Here is an 18287-nt window from a genome sequence, read left to right as displayed (position 1 = left end):
CTGGATGATAAATTGGACTGGACTGCCAATACTGATGCTCTGTGCAAGAGAGGACAGAGCCGACTATACTTCCTTAGAAGGCTGGCGTCCTTCAACATCTGCAATAAGATGCTGACGGTTGTGGTGAGCACCCTCTTCTACGCAGTGGTGTGTGGGGAGGCAGCATAAAGAAGAGGGACGCCTCACGCCTGGACAAACTGGTGAAGAAGGCAGGCTCTATTGTAGGCAAGGAGCTGGACAGTTTGACATCCATGGCAGAGCGACGGGTGCTGAGCAGGCTCCTGTCAATCATGGAGAATCTACTGCATCCACTGGACAGGATTATCTCAAGACAGAGGAGAAGCTTCAGCAACAGACTACTGTCCCTGTCCTGCTCCACTGACAGACTGAGGAGATCGTTCCCCCCCCTCACTATGTGACTCTTCAATTCCACCTGGGGGGGTGGGGGGTAAACGTTAACATTATTCAAAGTTATTGTCTGTCTGTATACCTGCATTGTTATCACTCTTTAATTTAATATCTTCTTTATTAGCATGCTGCTGCTGGAGTATGTGAATTTCCCCTTGGGATTAATAAAGTATCTATCTATCTATCTATCTATCTATCTATCTATCTATCTATCTATCTATCTATCTATCTATCTATCTATCTATCTATCTATCTATCTATCTATCTATCTATCTATCTATCTATCTATCTATCTATCTATCTATCTATCTATCTATCTATCTATCTATCTATCTATCTATCTATAAGCTTTGTACCCTTTTATACTATAAAGGGTGATCGGCCAGATCCAATTAATTATAGGCCAGTAAGCGTAACATGCATCACAGGTAAATTAATGGAAGGAATTATTAAGAAAGTAGAAGTTCAGATTGTAGTGTGCAGATGGGTGCAGAATTTGCAAAAACACAGGAAGTGGAGGGTAATGGTGTGAAGAGGAACCTTATCAGAATCGATTGATGTACAGAGTAGTGTCAGTGCTATGGCCACTGCTATTTTTAATATATTCATAAATATTCTGAATAGAAATAAAAACAACAAGCTGGGTAAGTTTGCAGATGACACCAGGGTAGGTATAATCTTGAATCCATTGAATCATTACAGAGGGACTTGAACACCATACAGATTTGAGCAGATTTGTGGCAGATGACATTTAATGTAAGTAAATGTAAAGTATTACAAGTAGGAAGTTAAAATGTTAGAAATGAATATAAAATGAGAGGACTACAACTTGTAAGTCCTGCTGATGAGAAGGATCTAAAAGTCATAGTGAACCCATCACTATTAACCTCCAGGCAGTGTAGAGCTTTAAGAAGGCTAGGTGTTAGGTTATATACAATACAATTTATCTTTGTATAGCCCAAAATCACACAATGAGTGTCGCAATGGGCTTTAACAGGCCCTGTCTTTTAACATCCCCCCAGACTTGACTCTCTAAGAAGAAAAAACTCCCACTAAAACCCTTGTAGGAAAAAAATGGAAGAAACCTTGGGAAAGGCAAATCAGAGAGAGACCCTTTTCCAGGTATGTTGGGCATGCAGTGGGTGACAAAACAGGGGGGTAAATACAACACAATACACAGAACAGAGCACAAGTTATCCTCAATGCAATACAATAGTACAATAGTATTAGTACAAGTACAGAGCAAAATGCAAGAGTAGATGATATCACATAATAAGATTCAGATTTGTATATGGCATGATGTGTTCAGAGCAAGTCAAAGAAGGTTATGTACTTAAGTTTTACAATACTCTAGTGAGGCCGCATCTGGAGTGCTGTGTGCAGTTTTAGTCTCTGTATTACAAAAAAGACATAGCAGCACCAGAGGAAGTCCAGAAGAGAGTGACAAGGCTGATTCCAGGACTGAAGGATATGAGTTATGAGGAAGTATTAAGGGAGTTTAAGCAACAAAGTTGCCTCGAAAGCTGGTATATTGTAATCTTTTTAGTTAGCCAATAAAAGGTGTCATTTTGCTTGACTTTTCAAAACTATGAAAGGAAAGAGTACAGTGGATTGAGGCAGATAGTTTAAAATGAGACACACAGCTTTGAAGCTTGTTAAGGGTAAATTTCACACAAACATTAGGAAGTTTCAGTTCACACACAGAATGACAGACACATGGAATAAGTGACGAAGTTGTGTGGTGGATAGTAGGACTCTAGGGGTGTTGAAAAATCAAATTGGCATGTTTTAAAGGAATTAGGTGGGTGGATAGGGTTGGTGAGCTTTGTTGAGATGAATGGCCTGTTCTTGTCAAAATCTTTTCTAATTTTTTAATGTTCAAGTTCTTTATTTCTGAAATGTGCACAACACATGTGGAGTTGGCTTGTTCTCCCTACAACTGCATGGGTTTCACACCAATTACTCTGGTTTTCCTCCCACATGCTCCTTAAAGACATGTGTTGGGATGACTGGTGATTCTAAACTGGCCACATGTCAGCGTAGATGAATGTATGCGTGGGCTTGGTGATAGAATGGCTCTCAGTAACCATAAATTAGATTAAGTAGATTTCATAATGTTATGTTATGTCTGTAAAAAGAATGGATTCTATCCTGACCCTAAATTAGATTAAACAGGTTGGAGAACTATAAACACAGGGAATTAATTATTAAGCAGTGTAAAAGACGGAAAGACTCGACTCAGTGTGATTTTTGTGAAACTTTTTAGATGGGATTGGCAGGTTTTGTTTGGCATCACATCAAAATGTTTATACTGTTCTAATCTACAAATTTTGAGCTAATTTTTTACCTTTTCATTATTACATGTTTTGTTTTTTTATATAACTAATCGTTTTTTGTGTTATGTTGAATAGAATAGCACATTGGATGTCCAGGGCTGGTTCTTGTCCTGTGTCCGATGCTGCCAGGATAGACTCCATTGCACTCCCATGACCCTAAAATGGATCTCTGTTATATTACTATTGAGTTATTGATTAGCAATATTTGAGGATTATATATGTTTTATTGCTTCTTACAAACCCTACAAACTAGGCATTGTCTCTTCTACCCATTTCTATCCATCCATTTAAATTTTTAAACTTTTTATTCCGATTCAAGATCACGCGAAGCTGGTGATTATACTGCAGTATTTGAAGCAGACTTGGAGTGAGTCACTGGTCTATAACGACACCAGGATTCAGATTCTCAATTATTTCCAGTTCTCTCATATATATTCCATCCCTCCATACTTTTACCCCATTTTGTCCTTATGAGAATACACAGGGTTGGGGGGAAAACCTTCATTTTTTGGAGCAGTCAGACTAGAAGACCCTGGTCTGTTACAGTGCAGAGTGATAAAACACATTTATTTACAACACCTATAAAATGTACTCACCCCATTGGAAGTTTTCACATTTTCTATTATACAATATTGTGCCACAGTGTATTGAATTTAGCTTTTTTTGCCACTGACCAACAAAAAAGACATCTTTAATGTTGAAGCCAAAATAGACTTATGGTCCAAAATAATTACAAATATAAAATGTGATGTTGTATTCAGTTTCTTTAATATGACACCCCTAAATCATCACTGGTGTAGATAATTGGTTTTTGAAGTCACAGAAATAGTTCAATGGAGACCACCTACCTGTAGTCAAGGGTTTTTTTTATCTGACTATTATAAAAGCTGTCCATCATCCATTACTGATAAATGATGAACCTCTAGACAAGGTCTCTGATTTCAAATTCTTGGGACTGAACATCACAGAGAACTTCTCTTGGTCCATACACATGTCAGTTATCATCAAAAAAGCACAGCAAGGCCTTTTTCATCCTTTAAAAACTGAAGAGAGTGAGGCTGCCCCCAGGACCTTCTTGTGAACTTCTATCAATGCACTATAGAGAGTGTACTGACATACTGCTTCACAGAATAAATGGTACTCCAGTTACACAAGAGGTGAACAGACAGGTCATCAGAATTGGCCAAAACATTATTGACACACAGTTGGCAACAGTTCAAGACATTTAACTGTCCAGGTATCCAAGCAAGTCGTCCAAAATCATTAGCGACCCCACTCACCTGGCACAACATTTCTTTCAACTGCTCCCTTCTTGGAAACAATACAGGAATATCCAAGCACACCCAACAAGACTAGAAAAGAGCTTCTTTCCCAGAATTGTTAAACTACTGAATACTTGCTCATGATAATTAACCTCTCATGTGCAGTATTGTAATTGTAATTTATGTGCAATATATTTTAAATGTTATTGATTTTTAAATGTTATTGATTCTAAAAAATTGGAAACTGATTACACTATAGTTTTTTTTTGCACCTTTTAGTGTTTAAGACTAAGTTATAATATATGTTGTTTAAGGAAAACTCAGGGAATACCAATTTAATTTTGGTGATTGCTGTCCTCAGTGAAACAATAACAATAAAGGTTTATTATTTTATCTTATCTTATCTTATGTGAAACATCCACCTGTTCTTCCTGTTTTCACTCTCTATATAAATCATTGATCCGATGGGCATCACAGTGGCACAGTGCTCTGTGCTCCTGCCTCAAAGCTCTGTGTCAGTTACATTTTGATCCCTTTCACTGTATATATGGCTGTTATAAATGCTCTCCTCATTTGCAAAGGTTTTCTCCTAGGTAGTTGGGTTTCCTGTATCCAAAAGCGAGATTTTTAAAAAATGGGGATTCTACAAAAAAAAGCCAACAAGGCCTGAAAATGATAAAAAGAGAAGTATGTATGGTCACTGAGTTAGAGTGGCTGAATTATCTGTCTGTCTGTCTGTCTGTCTGTCTAGTCTAGTCTAGTCTAGTCTAGTCTAGTCTAGTCTAGTCTTTGTGTTTTGGAAAGAGCAGCCGCATAAACCCTCACATATGTTGGAAAGAGCATCCTGATGCAGAAACTGTGTTACTAATAAGGCTGGATTAAAACCCCCATGAGTTCCAGTGTGTTGACGCTCAAAGGTTATTTTTTATATTATACTTTTTGCTGCACCACTGGGCTCTCATTTTGAATGACCACCTAATTTGTTCTCTTTTTTTTGTAGTAGGGTAACACATGAAACATGGACTGTTAGATAGCTGCTCTGTTCAATTTCCACTCATATCAGCCAATTAGGACTTGTATTTTTCATTTAAAAGCTTTTTTATTTAGGTCTGATTATAATCGTAAGGATCAAAGTGGAATATGGTTTGTGTCCTGATAGAAGATTGCTGTAAGTGCCTGCACCACCTGTTAAAATGTGGACTTTTTCAGTTATCAGGCATTTTGTCTCTCACGTCTTCAAAGGCCCCTTTGCAAGCAGGGCCCCACGGTTTGCATCCAAGTCATCCTGATGGTAGATCTAGCTATAATTACTGCTACTCTTAAATTAGTTCATGCGTTTGTTTTCAGTCGACTAGATTACTGTAACGCACTCCTCTCAGGACTACCCAAAAAAGACATCAATCGTTTGCAACTAGTGCAGAATGCAGCTGCTAGAATCTTTACCAGGAAAAGAAAATCCGAGCACATCTCTCCAGTTTTGATGTCACTACACTGGTTACCTGTGTCATTCAGAATTGACTTTAAAATTCTGCTTATGGTTTATAAAGCTTTAAATAATCTCGCCCCGGCTTATATATCGGAATATCTGACACCTTATATTCCAAATCGCAACCTCAGATCCTCAACTGAGTGTCTCCTTAGAATTCCAAGAGCAAAACTTAAAAGAAGTGGTGAGGCGGCCTTCTGCTGTTATGCACCTAAAATCTGGAATAGCCTGCCAGTAGGAATTTGCCAGACTAATACAGTGGAGCACTTTAAAAAACTGCTGAAAACACATTATTTTAACATGGCCTTCTCATAACTTCACTGTAATTTAATCCTGATACTCTGTATATCCAATTGATTATAATAACCATTCATGGTGGCTCTAAAATCTGTACTAACCCCTACTCTCTCTTCTGTTTCCTTTTCCGGTGTCCTTTTGGTGGTGGCATCTACTCTAAGTACCATGATGTTCCAAAAATGATGGATGGATTAAAAGCCAGAAGTCTGTATGACCATCAGCATCAAGTGACTCCGTGAGAACCCTAACTACAAAGAGGACTATTTCATTTATGTTAGGTAGAATGCCCAGAGGGGACTGGGTGGTCTCGTGGCTTGGAACCCCTGCAGATTTTATTTTTTTCTCCAGTTTTCTGGAGTTTCTTTTTTTTTTTTTTCTATCCACCCTGGCCATCGGACCTTACTCCTTTTCTATGTTAACTAATGTTGCCTTATTTTAATTTCTTATTTTGTCTTTTATTTTTCTTTTCTTCATTATGTAAAGCACTTTGAGCTACTTTTTGTATGAAAATGTGCTATATAAATAAATGTTGTTGTTGTTGTTACTCTTGTTATCCATGAAGCAACCAGGGCAAACATACCCTGCATAAATCCACCATTATATTTGTTCTAATTCAGTTCTTAAAAATTAAAATAAAGGAGCCAAAAGTGGAATTTCAGAGTGATACCACAGGAGGACCAATGGTTTCCTAAAGTACGATTTGTATGAATGTTTCAAAAATGACCTTGTATTTATTTAAACCCATAACAGGTTTCATTAAAACAAAAAACATGAACAGATGGTAATACATTTTCTAAAATACTGAAGCATTTATAATTTTAAAAGGCCTCTTGCTGAAGACAGTTACACAGGGTAAATTTGGCTTTTCTTTATCTCTTTGTATCCCGCTAGGTACCCTAATATACATTAAAGATTTCTGTTTTGTCCACATATTAAGAAACTTTTCAAAACCCAAAGAACAACTTTCATATTCAAAGACTCCTTCACAGAATGAAATGGTTATTTGTTAAGCAATCGTATGAGGTGCCACACAACACAGTACGGTGCCATTTTAGAAGCATTCACAGGTATATGTTGAAATGATTGCTTTGATTATTTCTGGTGATTTTTATATATTTTTCAGGCACTGAATTCAAATATGAAAACTATTTTTCTCCATCACCTAACATTTTTTTCACAAAACACATTTTTTAGTTGTCAATTATACATGTTTTAATGTTATAAATTATAGGTTCATTTTTTATCAATACCTGTTACTCATTCCTGGCATGTCAAAGAAACCTATGAGAACTTTCAAAATCTTCATGAGAAAATGACCTGCAACAAGCACTGTTGGTTCATATGGCAGGACCTGAACGTTCTGTGTATTTAACTAGGTCAGAAGTCAAGAGCGTACAAAATGTACATGGGTTTTTTTGTGAGTTACATTGGGTTCAGAAGGAATTGCCAGCTAGATAAATGCTACAGGCTGATGCCAAAACATCATTTGACCCTAGACCCAATGCTGCTACCACCATTTCATACTGAGGCTTGGTTTAATGAAGCAGTTTATCAAAGCCCTATCAAAAGACGGAGCTCCATTTCATGTACTTGTGCCAGAAGTTTCTGCGTTTGTCTGAGGCTAAATTAAAAGAGGGCATTTTTGCCAGACCTGATATTTGAAAACTGATCTCTGATGCAGAATTTGATAGTGCATTTAAAAACCTGGAACAAGAGACTTGGATATCATTCAAAGAAGTCATTTCCAAGTTTTAGGTAACAATAAAGATTCTGATTATTAAGAAACTATGAAAATGTATTAGTTGAATTTAGGGAATTGAGTTGCAAACTTCACTGTTTGGATTCCCAATCAGATATTTTTCCTGAAAATCTTGGAACAGTAAGTGAAGAGCAGGATGAAAGATTCCATCGGGATATAAAGGACACAACATACAACTGTTTTATATATGTATATATACAGTGTATATATATATATATATATATATATATATATATATATATATAGGGGTAGGCAAAAGTAGGTTTACAGTTGTGAGTACACAAAACATAGATATCTTTTAGGTAATCTGAGCACTTATGACATCGTACCTAAGTACACTGTAGCATCGTGACATTCTTTCGAGTTAGTAAAGTTAATATAGTTATGGAGTTAATGAAGCTATTGTAATAATCATAACCTGAATGTCTTTTTTCATACAATCAAATGTAAATCTACTTTTTCCCACCCCCATATATATATCACACACGTGCGATTGGGAGACAGCTGAAAGGCCTAAAGAACAGTACTACCATGCCAGACCAGGGGGTGGCGAGCTGCACTAACTCTCTTTCTCAATCTTCTGCAGACCATACACGGGAAATCTTGTTAGGTCCTGGCGCCATGGATGACGTCACTTCTGGCACCGGCAACATGGATGGTGTCACTTCCAGTCCTGAAGACATCACTTTTCAGGTTCCGGCGCCAGTGATGATGTCACTTCCGGTCCAGAAGACATCACTTTCAGTTCCAGTCCTAATGACGTCGCTTCCTGTCTCAGGTTTTAAAGCTGCCATCTTTTCATTTTACAGTCAGTTCTGTTTTGGACTCAAACCCGTCAACATCACAACCAATTTCAACACATTTGTAGCCAACTCACAATACACGGGTTTGGGTGCCCCAAACCTTTTTTGATGTCTGTGGTCTGCTTTTGTGACGATATTTATATACTGTATATATAGTCACATAATATCTACTCTCTATATATAAAATCTTAAGACTAAAAGTGCAATGATATTGTGCAACGATTTTATGTGACTTTTTATGTCACGTTTTTTGTCACGCTTTAAATTGAGCTTATTTTAAAACATACATATATATGTCTTTTCAGAATTTATTGAACTTTAATGTGATGTTGTTAGATTTTCAGATTCTAATTCCGTTTTTAAAATATAAACTAAAAAATATCAAGAACTCACATCCCGCAAACCGAGACTTTGTGCCAAGAGATTTAACCATGCCCAGGGCTGGAAATAAAAGGCAAAGAGTAGATGACAAAGACATCTGCTGTACAGGCTTTTAAATGTTCAAAGCACCACATGAAATGCAGATCACATGGCACAGCAGCAGCACCAAGCCAGCAGCTGATCGAGCAAAGAGAAGGTAAAAAAAAAAAACTATTTGTTTCCCATTGTATCACTGTTTAAGAGGGGGTTTCAGAGGAGTGGCCACGTCTTCCTAGGGTGTGTTCAGCCCCCCTTTTCACAACACCAGCGGCAGAGATGCAAAGTGGCTGGTGCGTAGCACAGAAAAGGGGGCTTGGCGAGCAAAGCAAGCAGGGGGTAAGCCCCCTAATACTACTATAGTCACAAAATATATACTACTATTGTGACTATATTGTGTGACTAAGTACAGGGTGGTCCAGATCTAACTACGCAATTATTGCATTGCCTTAAAAGTTGCATAGTTTGATCTAGACCACCCTATATAATGTATATAGTCACACAAGTGTGTCTGTACATCATCATCCTGGATCCTCTGAGGTATGTACTCACACCCCAGGTTGAGAGGGGGCACTGGAGCTAACCTTATCCTCTGTTTACCCCTCTACAGTTTCAAGAAGATGCTCAGCGAGGGCAACAGACTCCACCCCTTCCAGTGGCAATCAGTACGAGAACGCACCTCAGGACAGAGCTCTTACCTACTGTGACTTGAGAGCCGTGAGAAACATCCCTTGACAGAACACTACTTTTGTTTGTTTGTTTAGCCCCATCAAGCGCATGCTTTGTTGAACTTACATTTATTAAACAGGGATGACCAGGTTGGTGCTCCAAAATTTCCTCTTCTGTGAAACTGCAGTGCTTCCACTGACTATTATATATATATATATATATATATATATATATATATATAGCTTTTTAATTTCCATTGGGGACAAATTAAGTCTGTCTGTGTGTGTGTCTGTCTATCTATCTGTACAAACGATTTGCCGCCAAAGAAGTTGCAACAACTAGAGAAGACACATTAATATTTATTGTTCTTTTCTTTACATATACGTGCTGTTTATTACATTGACTAAAAATGTCACATCTTTTTCTAACCAGCTTAAACCAGACCATGGTTGTGTTGGGGCTGGAGCCTACACCGGTTAGTATAGGGCACAACCCAGGAACAACCCCTCAACGGGGTGCCACTCCATCACAGGGCAAACATACACCAATGGTACGGTTTAGTGATGCCTATTCACCTAACCTGCATGTCTTTTAACAGGAAACCTGAGAACCTGGAGGAAATCCACACTGACACAGAGAAACCATGCAAACTCCATGCAGGGATGCCCCAGGATGTGGACCCTTGTCTGCCTGCTGTGAGACAACAGTATACCACTTCACCACAATTAATTAAATATGTTCATGTAAAATTGATTTAGAATATTATTGTACACATTAACAATTATGTAATTTGTTACATTTGCAGCCGAAAGAAGAAGAAGAAGAATTAAATGTCCAGTGTTGTATTGAAATGGAAACATTATTTTTGTGTAAGTGCATGCTAATAAAAATAAATATTCACTATTAAAACATTTTTCATTAGTTTAATTTTGCAGACCTGTATAACTCTGCTACAGGACAGTTACATTTGCAGCTGAAAGAAGAAGAAGAATTAAATGTCTAGTGTTGTATTGAAATGGAAACAATATTTTTGTGTAAGTGGATACTAATAAAAATAAATATTCACTATTAAAACATTTTTGATTAGTTTAATTTTGCAGACCTGTACAACTCTGCTACAGGACAAGCAAAAGTCTAAGTATCTCTGTTCACCGCCCTGGTACTTTCAGATTTTTTTTCAGAACAAAAGGAGGAGAAAACAAATATGTTTTAATTAGCATACTTAAAACCCAAGCATTGTGCACGTTTCAGCAGTTTGTGACAGTTGTTCCCTGAAGTGGGTGAGGCAAAAAAATGTGTGACAAAATTCTTCGTGAAGGAAAAAAATTCCAGAAATGTCAGACCTAAACATATTGTAGTCGTACTTGTATTTCTGACGCAACTTTTCAACAGATTAATTTACTCCTGTTAGCTGAAACAAACTCGTGAAGATCATTTAGTGCGACAACAAAAAGTTGTAAATATAGTCCCCCGAGCAGTATTATCAAAGTTGACATAAAAACGCATTCTTTTCAAAAACAGACCTAAATGCTATTGCAATTTTTTAACATTGTCGATATTACTGTATATTTAGTTGCATTATATATAGCATGTATGACGCACAAAAATAGTCTCCGTCACCGACGGTTATTGTCATTGAATTAACCCTTAAATTCGAGATGCAACACATCGTCACGTGCAAGTGAGCATCTTAGCGAGCCTCTTAGGCGGTAAGGTGGCACAGTGGTTAGTGCTTTACACCATCAATTCCAAAACCCTGCATTCAAGTCAAGGTCCGTCGGTTGCAGATATTTCGGACTTTGCACCGATCTCCGTGGGTTGTCCTCCAGCCCCGACGACTCTAAATTATGCGAGTGTGTCCATTGATGGATTTACCCCCTAACCCCTCTAAAATTGGATCCTGCTTTGCTTTTCCGTGCTACACGGGGTTACTTGTCTCCAACAACGAACTCAGTAATGGGTTAACAAATGGATAGGGCTGCAGTCTAAAGTGTTTACTTATTATTCCTTAGATCAAATGACAAAATCATCATCACGGCATTCAGTTACAACTAATTTCCGTCCATTCATTTTTGGAACCCGCTCCCTAGAGCAGCGTTGGGCACAAAGTATGAACAACTTTAGGATGAGTCGCCAAACCTTAACCCACACTCAAGAACCCTCGTGTCCGGCACATTTCGACTGCTTTATCTCCTTTTCTCATTTTCCACAATACTTTTACACCCTTTTTTCTTTTGTATTTGAGGTTTATTGTTTCAGTTGTATCCTAAAAACGTTTGTATTTACATTTACTTTGGAGCCTGAACTCAGTGAAGAGCGCCATACAAAAATAAACTGAATGGGACTGGGGCGGCACAGTGGCAGCGCCGCTGCCTCGCAGTTATGAGCACAGGATTCGTGTCCTTGTGATCTCAGTGTAAAATCTGCATGTTCTCCCTGTGCTGGTTTGGGTTTCCTTTCTGATGCTAAATTGGACAGTTTGGGGAGGTGCGCGTGCATGTTTACCCTGCGATGGACTGGTTCAATGTCCGCGAGTTGCGAGCTGACTTGTGTTTTATGATGGCTGATGGCCGCCCCGGGACCCAGCCTGGTGAGAGCAGGTAAGGAAGATAAATGGATGAAGCGGATTGTGGCGAAGAAGATACGAGGGAAGCAACGCTGAGTACTGAAAGGCAGCAGCAGAGTGTCAAACCCGTTATCTAATTAGTAAGAGGACGGCGGGAGCTGGGTACAAGGCAGAAACCAGTCCGGCCATTTTAATAATAACTTTTGTTCTGTATTCTCTGGAAACAACGGCATCATCTCACATTATTTCTGTGAACTATGGCTCTTGGTGCGATATTAATATTTATATGTGTACCCAGAATTGAACGGATGTCCCATTTGAGATTCGTTCTTGCCTGTGGGAGACTCACATAACTATTGATAGAATATGCTCATTCCGAGCGATAATCGATCTGGGTTTGTGCGTGGTGGAATTCGAAGCAACCGGCTTCGCTACCGCATCATCGCCGTTATAACCGAGCTTATATAAATCGGACTGTGAAAATACAATCCAAAGCTTGGACTTACGTAGCAACGGTTACAAATAAAACTACTTGTGCCTGCGGGTATTTGTTTTAATTTCAGAGTCTACTCAATACTACAAGCGTCTTTCATAGCCTAATATTTAATGATAGTGTCTGACAGCTGCTCTCACTTTTGCTTCGAGAAAGCGATTTCCAGTCGACTCTTTTATAGGATTCCTCAGCTTTTCTGCATTATTCTGGTCAAATTGTTTGGGTCGTTCCAGGCAAACATAGGTTAGATTAGCATATGGGACATCAGTGAAAAAGATGCTAAAAGTTGTTTTTCATAAACAAAGAAATCAATCAATCAATACATAACTAATTGATTAACCTGTCCAATTCTGACACCGTATGTTTCAATTTGGTCTGTAATTGATGTTACAGTATAGTACAAAATACTTTCCTAAAATTGTCAATGGAAGCGTTCAAAGGCAATATCCGCGAGTATCTATCTATCTATCTATCTATCTATCTATCTATCTATCTATCTATCTATCTATCTATCTATCTATCTATCGAATCCCTCTGGGGATCATCATGGGTCGAAGAGCTGATGCCTATAGTATAAAGCAACGAGCGCAATGCAGGAAGCATCACTGCAGTGGATGCCTATCCACAACTGAAATAAGCGGTCCACTTCTTATTTTCAGAGGTGTGTAATTTATCCCAACAGCCAGACATGTAGGTGTGGAATGAGGTCAGTTTTACTTTAGGAAATCTACGTGAAAACGGAGCTCAACAAAGACGGGACCTCGGTGTCCGATAAAATAATGAAGCTTACGAAGCAAATCGGTAACTTATTAGATTTCATTTACATTTGGGGGATCCTGGGGAGTCTGCACAACTTAAATGCTGTACGTTGAAGGTATCGGCACATTTTCGGGTGTTAACGTATAATGTTATAATGTGCGTGGTCTGTATATGATTTCTATTTTTGTTCATGTGTTGACGTTTTTTTATGTTCCGCTGCTTTGGGCTGAATCCACTTGAAGGAGTGTCAGTTCTTCAAAGTATAGTACAGTATTCACTTCGTAACAAGCAATATTACATTGCCTTAATGTATGAAGATTTTAGTTATAATTATATATGATCAGACTTTGATCCATTCATTTACTGGCCAACGTATGTCAACGTGAAGTTATGTGAATCTAAATAAAGTCATGTAAAAGGATTTAGGCAGAAAGCAAGAGAGGCATTCGTGCTAATCCATCACAGATAAACAGACATAAACACTCACCCCCCCGGGCAATCTTAGTTTACAAATGAAGATACTAATTTCTTTTCGGAATTATTCTTCACTCCCAGTATTTCATTGAACGGGGCATCAACGCTATTAAATATGTAGCTTGGCTGAGAGGAGCAGAAAAAGAGTTAATTTAAAATTTGTCAGTGTTTTGTCACTTTTTTGCCCACTTTTCAGGTAGAAAAAAGACATCTAGCGTATCTTTTTATATTTAAAATGAGAAACCCCAACTCTCAATACCTTTTCACACGGCAGTAAAACAACTGTTAAAAGGGAATAAAAAAAGAAACACGACATCCACCTAGCAATCTGATAACGGGGAAATGATGTATAGATATATTAAATATATGAAGCGGAGAGAAATTAAAAGGCAGGATCAGTTCGTAAATAGTATATTGGTATACTGTCTGTTCCTCACTGTTTAAATATTTGTACGTTTTTATCCCCCAACGTGTTGCTTTTTTGAATTTGTATTGCACTTTATTTAAACTATTACACGTATAGAATATTCATTTAAGGATTAAATAATTGCTTTATATTACTTTATATTAAAACAATACGTATAAGTACAACCTTCCTGCAGGTTTCCGCTCATTTTATTTAACACAAAAGATGCGTTTATCTTTTCATCATAAGTTCTGTTAAAGTCGACTTAACCCAAGGCGCTTCGAGCCTTTAAACCTAGGAGTTCACAGTTAGGTTTTTATCTCGTTCTTATGAGCGCCTAAAAAATAATTATTTACAGTATTTATTTATTTTCAGCTTTGCTGACTGTATTTCTACCTGCAGCTCCGCACAGCCGCTCTCGCAGGTCATCTCCGCTCAGCCTTAGCCACATCGTCCCTTTCGTCCACTTCGCAATTTACACCATCATACCGATTAGACAGGAAAAAAAAAATCTTTTCATCATCACTACCAACTCCAACCCCCATTACTTGCTCTAACTGCTATTTAACATTAGTCACGATCCCCCAAATTTTTCAGGTGGCGTTATTTCTAATTTAACCTAACTCGCTGCAGATATATCTACTATAATCCAAGAGAGTCCTCGTGGACAATAAGAACAGTAAGCATTGATCGCGGTGTGCTTAAGCGAAAGGAAGCACATGCAGTCCGACTATTCAGTCCAAAGATGCGACCCGGAAGAGTCCAAAGCAGAATATAACATTTTACACTATCTAGGTACACGTTGGAATCTTTACTTCAAATGCGATCTCCCTCCTAGCAATGTAAGATGCAATTTGAAAAAAAAAAAAAACGTGCACACTTGCCTGCAAAAACGATTGGCATTCATAAAGCAAATTATAATAATGATAAACTCACCGGCTGCAGCCTGTCTGGTCCCGCTTCTTAAAAATTGATTTCTCGTACCGTTCAGATCCTCTGGACTCTATTCAGATCGCAGGCACACATAGGACTTGTACAGTGAGGAGGGCGGCGTCACCACACACACGCACACATAAGCTCCAGCTCTCTTACACACACAATGTACGCGCTGTACTTTCGTTCTCTTACAGAGGAACACAATGTTCTCGCAGGCGAGCGACCTCGTAACCCTCTATGTGCCGGAACGAAGTTTGCAACTTTCTACCGGTCGCACAGATGCCGATACGTACTGTCAGACAAGACTGGGAGACAGAATCCAGGAGGCGTCTTGAGGATTTTGAGACTGCATGAGGTACAAATTATATTATCGGTGTTTTCCTATAGGTAAGCTGCACTCTTTTGAAAAACAAGTCGTCTTTTTCTGTTGTTTTGTTTGTGCTATGCTTACTAGAATAGCTGCTCGCGGCAGAGGTATTAGATTATTTGAAATTTGAGATTCATCGACTCTGCTCAGGATAAAGCAGGCTTGGAAAGTGGATGGATATATATATATATATATATATATATATATATATATATATATATATATATATATATATATATATATATATATATATATATATGCGTGTGTGTGTGTGTGTGTGCGTGCAAATGTATATGTATATTAAAAGGGATACAAAACTATAAAATTATGCACCTATTATTCTTTTATATTAAAATAAATACTGAAACTCACAAGCACACCACTCAGCACACAATATGTAATGTGAGGTACACAGAGTAACCCACAAACATTTGACATTAAATTTACAGCAATACCAAGAAGCATCATAAAGGGTTACAAGATAGAAGATACACCTATGTGTATACTAAAAGAGATACAAACACTGTAAGATAATGTATCCCCTATCATTTAAAAATAAATACTGGAACTCGCAAGGACATAACTCAGTATATAACATGTGATGTGGGGTTCAAAGATTACCTTTCAAAACTCCATCTGTCCATCCATCCTTTTTCTAAACCCACTTTATCCTCAGCAGGGTCATGGGGGAGCTAAGGGCACAAGGCAGCAACAATTCCTGGACAGGGTAGCAGTCCATCACAGGGTGAGCACACACACGCACACACACAGTAGGGCGAATTTAGCGTCACCAGTCCCCCTAACCTGCATGACCTTTGGATTGTGGGAGAAAACTGGAGTACCCGGAGGAGAACATAAAAGCTCCATGATAGCACTGTGCCACTGTGGCACCCAACCTTCAAACCTTTGAAATCAAACTTACGGCAATACCAAGAAGCACCATAAAGGGTTACAATGACAAGATTATCATACCAAAAAAGGTTATTTTTAAATAGTACTTGGCAACTTTTTCTGAATCTTCCTTTTCCAGTGCAAAATAGTGGGAAGCTGGACTCTGAAGACAGAGCACAACTCCCCTTCACAATGCTGGTCCTGCAAAGGCTCTTCACAAGGTTATGTGGATCAACATAGAGCTACATTTTGACAAAAATAAATGTTTCACTTTGGAGGGGTTTTTTTTGGACTTTGCAAAAATTCCTATTATGTGGACAAAACAAGAATCTTTAATGTTTAGACTTTAAGGATACTGACAGATCAAGAACATTTGATCTTAGCCTGTGTTATTGCATGACGTGAGAGTCATTTTAAAGTCAAGAACCTATCAGTATTTCACAGTCTGTGTCCGTTTTTCCATCCATCAGTCTTCCTAACCTGCTTATCTAGGACAGGGTCTTAGGGAAGCTGGGGCCTATCCGAGCAGCTATATTTATGGCTATTTATGAAACCTGCCACAGATCTAAATGAAGGCTCTTTCTGAAACCTTCATGTGGATGGTCATTTCCTGGAAACAAAAATGGTTCCCCTATGGCTTCGCTCAGAAGAACCACTTTTGGTACCTTTAGGGACACCAAACACTGACATCCCAGTGAAGAATCATCTTTACAAGTTGTTTATGTGTGCACAGGGAAAACATTTTCCATCTGTGAATTGCACTGGGGGTCTCAAAGCATCGAGACAGTCACATTCCCAGGTGTCACAGGAAATCACTCCAAAAAATGATGAACAATGGGCGGGTGGGTGATAAAATAACTCCATATCATAAAAGGTTTCCATCACAGGATTACTGTCGGAAAATCCTAAGAGGTTATCTTTGAAATTGTTATCCATTATGTAAAAACCCATCACTGTAGTTACTTGTACTAAGCTCTATGGCGTGGCATATTTCATGTTGCTGCATGAAATTGTTTCTATTTGAGCTGATTTTTTTCATAATATCTATTACTGATTCTTGGCAGTAATTACACTGCTAAGTAAGACAAATAAATGTTGTGTATTGCTCAGCACATCTTGCAACAAATTCATGCAAACATTATCCGTTATTTTATTCTCATTTGTGCAGCAGACAGCATTGCTGTCTCATTGCCTGGAGACCCTTGTTCAGTTACATCTTTCCTTGTCTTCATGTGGGTTTCCTTCAATAAACAGGCCCAGTGTTTGTATGTGAGTGTGTTGTAAAAATTGTGTCACCCTTGGGGTTAATTCCTGCGTAATGGTAGATGCTTGCTCATAAAATGCATACATATTCTGTATTATTATTACAAAACATTACTTTCTCCAATTCCTAACCTGGTAATATTTTGCACAAGGAAGGAAACAACTCTGGATAGGGTGCCAGTCTATTGTAGGGCCCACTCAGACACACCACACTTAACACAGGGCCAATCTGGGACCACCAATTTATTTTGAAATTATTATTATTATCAATTCACTGTCTTTACATAAGCACCGGTGCTAAGTTAGATGAGTGAGTGTCAACCAAAGACTTACAACTCATCTCACATGAGAAACTTTCTGAGAATATGTGCTGTGCCTAAACCTCTCCGGCACTTGGTCTTTATGGGAGAAGTTCACGGTAGATTTTGAAACCGAGCACTCTAATGATAATTGGCACGGCTCTCACCTTTGTGTTCCACGTTCACTTGATTTCTATCTCCAGATCTTGGTATTTGCTAGTCTTCTCCACTTCCTTTGTTAGAAGATTACCATCTCTCGGGACAGCAATATCAATGAGAAGGCAGGTCTTCACCTTTCTGTTGTAGAGTAGTATATCTGGTCAATTGGATGGGACTGCTTGGACGGTGTTGATAGCCATGTTCCTCATAATGGTAACGTCACAGATGTTTGTGATA

General features: G+C 38.4%; 1 protein-coding gene across 2 annotated transcripts in view; it reads right to left on the bottom strand.

Annotated features, from left to right (window-relative positions):
• The window catches only part of fkbp5 (FKBP prolyl isomerase 5), a 106602-nt gene extending 91372 nt beyond the window's left edge, over window positions 1-15230 (bottom strand). The window contains exon 1 of one of the 2 annotated variants that reach the window (XM_051925640.1): window positions 15072-15230. The gene's annotated coding sequence lies outside the window, so the exon portion shown is untranslated. The remainder of the gene's footprint in view (window positions 1-15071) is intronic. The other variant, XM_051925641.1, reaches the window with a different exon arrangement.
• Window positions 15231-18287: the final 3057 nt, after the last annotated feature.

The sequence above is a fragment of the Erpetoichthys calabaricus genome, chromosome 3, assembly GCF_900747795.2.
Source record: "Erpetoichthys calabaricus chromosome 3, fErpCal1.3, whole genome shotgun sequence".
Taxonomy (NCBI): Eukaryota; Metazoa; Chordata; class Cladistia; order Polypteriformes; family Polypteridae; genus Erpetoichthys; species Erpetoichthys calabaricus.
The sequence above is the reverse complement of the archived record's forward strand: the minus strand, read 5'-3'. Positions and strand labels throughout refer to the sequence as shown.